The sequence below is a fragment of the Aptenodytes patagonicus genome, chromosome 1, assembly GCF_965638725.1.
Source record: "Aptenodytes patagonicus chromosome 1, bAptPat1.pri.cur, whole genome shotgun sequence".
Lineage (NCBI taxonomy): Eukaryota > Metazoa > Chordata > Aves > Sphenisciformes > Spheniscidae > Aptenodytes > Aptenodytes patagonicus.
In genome coordinates this window covers 73,709,445-73,716,772 of record NC_134949.1, presented here as the reverse complement: position 1 = coordinate 73,716,772, position 7,328 = coordinate 73,709,445, and the positions used below count along the sequence as shown (strand labels likewise).

The window sequence follows — 7,328 nt, the reverse complement described above, 5'->3', positions numbered from 1 at the left end:
TGTATTCAAACACATTGAAGACCACACTGTAACTTCTTGTCCAACACTTCACCTTGACAATACTGGTGTTAGTAAACTTCCATGGAACTACTCATAGTGACTTTGCAAAGATGAGTGAGTAAGTAAGAGAGGTCGAGAGGTCATAATTCAGTCCAAAGAGTTTGCTTAATGGCTGGGGGTAAAACAGGCCTTTAGAGCTTGATCCCTCACTGCCACTGGAAAGGCTCCCTCTGTTGTCAAGGGGAGCTGGCTCAGGCCCACAAGGCACAATCTGGTGATTAGCAGTGTATGGAGCAGTACCTCTGCAGGGTTGTACCAGGAGGAAGGTCCTGGATCTTTCAAAGCAGTTCTGGGAACAAAGCAATTTGCTACTCCTCCTCAAAGAGTTACAGCATACTCTTTGTTAGGACTTTTAACTTTGGAGGAGGGAGGCTTACAATTTTTTAAAATACAGACACTTTTTAGAAAGTGGAAAAAAGTAAATAGATTTATCTTAAAAACTAAGAGAGATTTAAAAAGAAACAAGAAAACAAACCAAGTATGAGACAACATCAGGAAAAAGCCTGTGCAGACCAGTTTTCACTTTGAAAAAGCTGTTAATTTAATCCACCATCTGGCTTGGGTGCAGTGAATTAGCGCTCTCAGTCGAGTTCTTGAAAACAAAGCCACAAGCACAAACGGGCTGGATTCTGCCCCAGTTAAGTCAACTGGAGACTCGCCTGTGATTAAATGGGAGCAGGATGAGTCCTAACTGACATGGTTTAAGATGCTTTCTGGCAATTACTACAAAAAAAGGCAAAGAATGAATAGGTTACAGAGACTTCTGTGTCTTCCTGACAACCCAACAACTTTGAGCAGCAAGGCAGACCCTTCCCACCACCATGTCATGAGCATTGTTCTACTGGCAGAAAAGAGGCCTTGAAGGTGGCATCAGCTTGCTCATGACAGATCCATTCCAATGTTGTCCCCACCATACCCAGGAAGAAACCAAATTGCAGCCAAAGCTAGAGCTGAGGAAGATAGCTGAGCTTGGCCCTACCATCAAATTCGAGTGGCAGCTTCATATTGACAGATGGCCTTCTAGAAAGTTCAAAGAACAAGCACCAAACTGGTGAGATTCTTGTCGGTCAGTGAAGATGAACATCTTAAGTTACAAACAGAAGTGTCAACCATGTTATGCACTAATGGTGTTTACAGTTAAAGCTGTTGAACCCAAATTATTTAGCTATTCTGTATTTTCACCAATCCTGTCATATACCTCTGCAGTACTTGGGTCACTATCATTTTTATCACAGAAATTTTCTTTCTGAGCAACCCGACAAGAGATGCTCATATAATAAAGGAAACACAGAAGTTTTCCTCGGTCTCACCAAGATCCTCTAGCTTTAACACATATCTGTGAACACTGCTCATACAAGATAATATATAGGCTTAAGACTAGAAGGAGGTTTGATTTACGATAGCTTACCTATATCATCACCAGGTGAGGATGCTTATCCAGTACCTACTGTAACATCCAACCTTCCTGAGTGGACACATTCATGCTGATTTCATTTGAGGTCAGAATCAGGAAATGCAGAGATACATGAAAAACAGTAGAGGAAGGAAATTTTTAAGAGAGGTTTGTTATGATAGAAGTCTGATACATAGTTCTGTTCAAGTTTTAAATGCAAAATCAAATCAAATAAAATCTTTTTCTTCTTGAAATAATTTTTCCAACAGTCAGTAGATCAAGTTATCATTTAGGGTAGTCTGATGGTGAAATCAGAGTTACTCTTAGTTTTGCCAGTGTTTAATTTGCCTTATTTTGAGATGAGTCAGTCCCTTCTCACCCCTATGGTGAAGGAAAGCCATGCAGAATGAAAGTAACCCAGTGCCAAGCATAAATAAACAACCAACCTGAGTTCCTCCTCGCATGGATCTAAATAAAGGATGTTATGATATTACAAGATGCTGTTATGTGAGCCAGGAAAAACCTGAAATAGTAAAGAAAGAGACATACCATCCATTACACAAGCAGGCAAGCAAATGGAAGCTTCCTGGTGCTAAATCTTTCCCCAGTGAAACTCTAAGAACAAGCCCAGTCTCACAGCTAGTGCCAGTCCTGGTGACAGCTGCTTGGACAAGGCTCCTGTTGTTCTAGCAAAGTCAAAGCCAACTTTATAAATTTGGTTTGTAATATATTGAGCTAGTCTCTTAGTTCCCATCTGATCAGAGTGCTACCTCATCATACAGCCCATGACGCAGTCTGACCTTTCCTAGAAAACAGTTTCCAAAGTGAACTGTCAAGTTATTTTATGAGAACAGAAGACATATAATCTGTCTGATGACCTGAGGTGAAGTGGGGAGAAAACACAGCTTTTAATCAGCTGGAATTTATTTCTGTTTCGTTTTGTTGTTTGCAGTAATTTGTTTCTCCCAGTTTGATCTCAAAGCTTCAGACAATTACCAGTCACTGTACCTGGAAAATCGACACAGATGTCAAATTGCTTTTTCTGTGGTCTTGCACAGGGTATGGGGGGACAGAGAAGGGAGTGACTCTCGTCCCTCAAATGTTGCACAAACAGCTCAGGTGAATACTGACTGAGTGGTGCTGCCCATGGCACCACTCACTGAAATTAAGATGAGTCAACACAGCCAGGAGGCTAACGTGCATCAAGCAACATAATTAGTTTGTTTCTACGTACACAAGTCACAATCAATAGACTGAATCTTTTCACTTTCTCACTCAATTGCTGCTCAGCTCCTTTGAAACATCACTCAAAAAGCATGTACCTTTCATGATGGCTCAAGATTTGCAGACTCTCCTGTGTTTCTCTTCTTCAGAAATATCCATCTTAGCCAGGTAAATCAAGTAGACCCAGAATAAAAAGCTTCCACTGAACATAGTACAGTCCTCCTTAACACTTTGTACTTCAGCATTATCTACCAGGGAGAATAGCGGAATCATGTAAAATTATATATTTTTTTAATTTAAAGAGCATCAAAACAGATTTTTTTACTGCCTTCAAGCTCTTCTTCCTTATAGTCCAAGGATGATTATGTTGGTTTATGCCTTACATTCTGGGACATAAAAACAAAGGCAGAAAAAGAGTGATGGTTAAGTGAAACCCAACCTTCTAAATCTCTCTATATCTATAGACTTTGAAAGTACAGAAAAAAAAATGGTCATAGGCTCTGAGCCAAGTTTAACCATTCGAATACAAATTTTTGCAAAACTTTCTGACATGCCCAAAATAAAAATTAAAAAAGCAGGGCATATTTAAAAGCTTCATCAGGCAAAATGGTAGTTATGTCTTGAGTTATATTAAAAGCATTTGATGAGCAGTTTCAGTGGATTGGTCAGTACAACCACAAACTTAGTAAATCAGAAGGCTTAGCAGGATTGCCTCACCACATTAAACAAACATCAAATAGGACGACTTTAGGTAGTATATGCACCTGCCGGACTAATCCAAGATCTATGAGATAGATGGATTTGGCATCATTTCATCCTGATATTTGCATTATGATGCTTATCCAGAAAAGCAGCTGAATAATGTTCCTTTCGGCGATGCAGGTTGCACAATACCTGTGGTATGAGGGTGGCTGGCTATTTCCACACCATGCTTTGCAAAAGAAACCTTGATTTCTTCTAGGCTCCTCGATGTGGTTGTCCTGATGTTGTAACACTTGCCAAGAGAACATGCTTGAAACACAAGTTTCTGGATTTACTAACTGTAGGCTCTCACATAATAATACCCAGCACAGCCCAGATGTTAGCTTACTTAATTGCCTGCTGCTAAGGAAGTAGCAAGCACTCCTCCCAGTCACTTGTTCTGCAACATACTCATACATTTAATGGCACAAGCCCTAAAACTGTTTGGGGTTTAGAGCTACCCATAACAAATTCAAATGCAGAGCATTAAGCTTTTGTTTCTCCCCATTATGTATAGAGAAAAGTCACTTGCAGAACTGAAGTCTACATCCATGTTTATCTTGTAAACAACCCAAACAACACAAAGTTGAGGAACGTTCGGACTCTGGATCTTTGCATAAGGTATTCTCAGAGAAAGTAGCCATTGCTCAAAATTACGGAAATGTAGATTTCATCGGATAAAATGGTTTTCCCATTAGTGCATTCAACACACAGCAAAGGCCTGAAGTAACAAAACAAAAGCTTAATAAAGAGCATAAACAAAATTAACAGGAATTCCTCTAGGCTGAATGTTAGAATAGAGCCAAAACTATTGAAATGTCCGGAACCCAGGCAGCGCCTAACTAGTTCACAAGTTCATTCAGGGTAGGGAAGGGGGGAAATGTGGTCAGACACTTCTGTCATTTTGAAGAATATCTGTGGGACTTTGACAAACAAGATGAATGTTCTCATTCAAATGCACCACCAGTTATTTAACTTACTTCCCCTGAATGTCTGGACTTCAGCTGCCTGAAAGACTGAAATATTTTGTCCCACAAGCATTTCTGGTGTATTGATTTATTTGTATTCTGCCCTGTCCCCTTCTCAAAGGGAGATTCCTGTTTTGAGCATCTACATCTGTAAGCAAAATAGGCTGTCAAAGCACTCTTTCTTCAGAGCCCTTACCATCATGTAATTCTCCTCCATGCCACCAGGCTGTTTTACATGGTTCCTAGGGGTGCTGGTGCTCTTTAGGGAAGTTCTGAACTGTGGCCTTTGCTGAATAACAACCTAAGGAAAACTTCCACTAGACTGTCTCTCCTCTTTGCTTTTAGCTGTTAAGCTGCATTCAAGACATCTAAAAAGAACCTGAGTGTTTTCCTAACATGAATGTGTAATTCACTGCCTTTTATTGGCCTGAAGACACTGGAATATAAAAAGGAAGCAGGCTATATCCTATACTTTCTATCAAATGATGTCTTATCATAATAACACTGAGAAGTCCCTAACTTTTAGGGATATAAAATGTTTTTATTCTAACCTAGTACCAGTTTTACTAATGTGATAGAAGGTTCTGGGAAATGGTAATTCAGATCCATTTTGCAATACATACTTCCTTCTCCTGGGAAAGACTGTCCTGCTTTGATCTAGATTCAGGGCTCATTTTTAAGTATCAGTCGCATCCTCAGGCCAGTGAATTTACATGGAAAGAAAGATTGTCAGGAAAAGTTATACCATTAACCCACAATGCACTTTTGCAGAGAGCATTACACAGTCAATGATGGGGCAGAAAACAGGCTCCCTAGCTTACCATAGCCATGAAGTTAGGCTTGGCACTGTACAGCACACCCTCTGTTTTTAATCTCCACAGAGGAAAGCCAACACCATCTTTCACATGGGCTTAGTGTTGTGAGAGTTCTCTTTTTATAAATGCCCAGAGTCACTTCAGGGTTGGTGCTAAATAAAGAAGGCAGCAAGAATGTAAACTACTGCCTGATGTTTTGGTTTGCTGCATATAGCCACCAGGAAAAGTGAAATATTTCAGAATCCCCAGAGTATAAGTGGGAAAGAGTCTGCAGTATAGCTCTGTCTTATTTTGGCTATGCCATGAAAAAGAAACATTAACCATTCTCAGACTGCACATCCGCGCTTCTCAGCCAGTAGCTATATGACCTGGCATCAATGTCATCTCTGAACAGGTTATGATGTACATAATTATCCAGTGAACTGAGAGAATAGGAAAAGCTCAGCTGAGGTATCACTCCATTTGCTGAGGAAAGCCAATAGTTGTACGATTTGTTACAATTCTTGCCTGAACTTTAGAAATATTACAGCCAAACACTTTCTAGCTTCAATTGCCTTCAGGCTATTTTATGTGCCCAGCTCTTTCTCTCCCAGGGTGCTGTGTTAAGCAATTAAGAGAAAGTATGAGGGATAAGAAATTCCCCCCTTTCCCAACCACATAGTAGCTACAGCAATCCTGGACCTGCAGTGGCTATTACAACCTTACTGTGCTGTTTCCAAATAGCAGTCCATCTTGCAGTTCTAGTGGTCTCCTTGCACTCTGGTTTCATTACTTCATCTCCAACAGACAGCAGGTCAAACTCTCCTCTCATTTCCAGCCACATTAATCTGCAGTTACTTCATAGATCTCCATGATGTGCTGACAAGTTCCTACCATGTTGACCAAGAAGAAAAAGTTCCCTCTTGTAAATGATGTGAAAATGGAAGTTACAGAGAAACAGAGCATTAATTCCAGATCCTGTTTGGGTCAATGGGAGTCCTGTCACTGGTTTCAATAAAAACACGATTGGGTCCCCATGTACTAAATAAGCCCAGTGCCAGTCAGTGTATATCCATTTGGCAGGAGAATAAAACCAACTTCTGCTTCCAGCTATTGCTATGCAAATCCTTTTGTTTTAATGTGATCACACACTCCCTAATTTATTCTCAGGAGGTATCCTACACAAGATTTTATTTTTTTTAAATAATCAGTGCTTAGCAGTACCTTGTGTTCATGATGAGAATACAGTAATACTTTCATCTGTTTCAACATTGGATTCACCTAGTGTATTTGATGTGAGGAAGGAAAAAGCATTTTAAATAGCCATCCTCTCACACCTCCTCTTTTCATACATAAGTACTTGCAAATCTAAATGGAAACAGTAATGTATTTAACATACTTCTGTGTTGTATTGTTTATGGCAATGCTGTCAGCAGAATAACATAAGATCTTTATACCAAATGATATGCAGGAACTAAAATAATTTCAATAGCATTATGGTAATAGTTCAGCAGTTTTTACATAGAAGAAGATATTATCTTCAAAGAGTCATTTACTGGAGAAATTGACTCTCTTTCTTGACCAAAATTCCCAAAATTGTTAGCTTTATGCTCCCTACAATCTTCAGTCCCCAGTCTGAAGCTGGAAATTCATCTGGGCTCTGAAGTTTAACAACAATAACTATTTAGATAAAACAGCATTCTTCAACTGTGCTAGGAAAAATATTATATTAATGGATAAGATCATTTGGCTAACAGTACTCCACTAGTCACTAATTGATTATCCTGTTTCTCTAGAACAGCTCTTGTTCTATTTGACAGCTGATCTTTCCCTGAAAGGAAATGGACCTTGAAGGAACACGACAAATTTAATTGTGCCATTTCGTGACTCTTGGCAAAATCTCAGTGGCAAATTGTTAACAATACTGAGTTCCCAGTCTTGAGAGCTGCCCACAGCACAGTTTTAAACAATCTATTAGATACACAATATTTATTTGACAATGTTGCAAATTTAAGGGCAGTAGATAACAACAAAACATTTTTTCTTTTGTATTCTATTGATGCCACAATTTACACTGTGGTCTGCATCGTGCTACTTAGACCATGATCAGCATGACTAGAGCTCCCTCCTTGACACCATATGTAACAC

General features: G+C 39.5%; 1 long non-coding RNA gene across 1 annotated transcript; it reads right to left on the bottom strand.

The window, feature by feature from the left end:
• Positions 1-1,474: 1,474 nt before the first annotated feature.
• LOC143155789 (uncharacterized) lies at positions 1,475-2,841 on the bottom strand. Its single transcript, XR_012994473.1, has 3 exons — positions 2,776-2,841; positions 1,900-1,976; positions 1,475-1,544 (listed from the first exon to the last, which is right to left on the bottom strand). It is a non-coding gene; the product is annotated as an uncharacterized LOC143155789 (long non-coding RNA).
• Between the last annotated feature and the right edge of the window lie 4,487 nt (positions 2,842-7,328).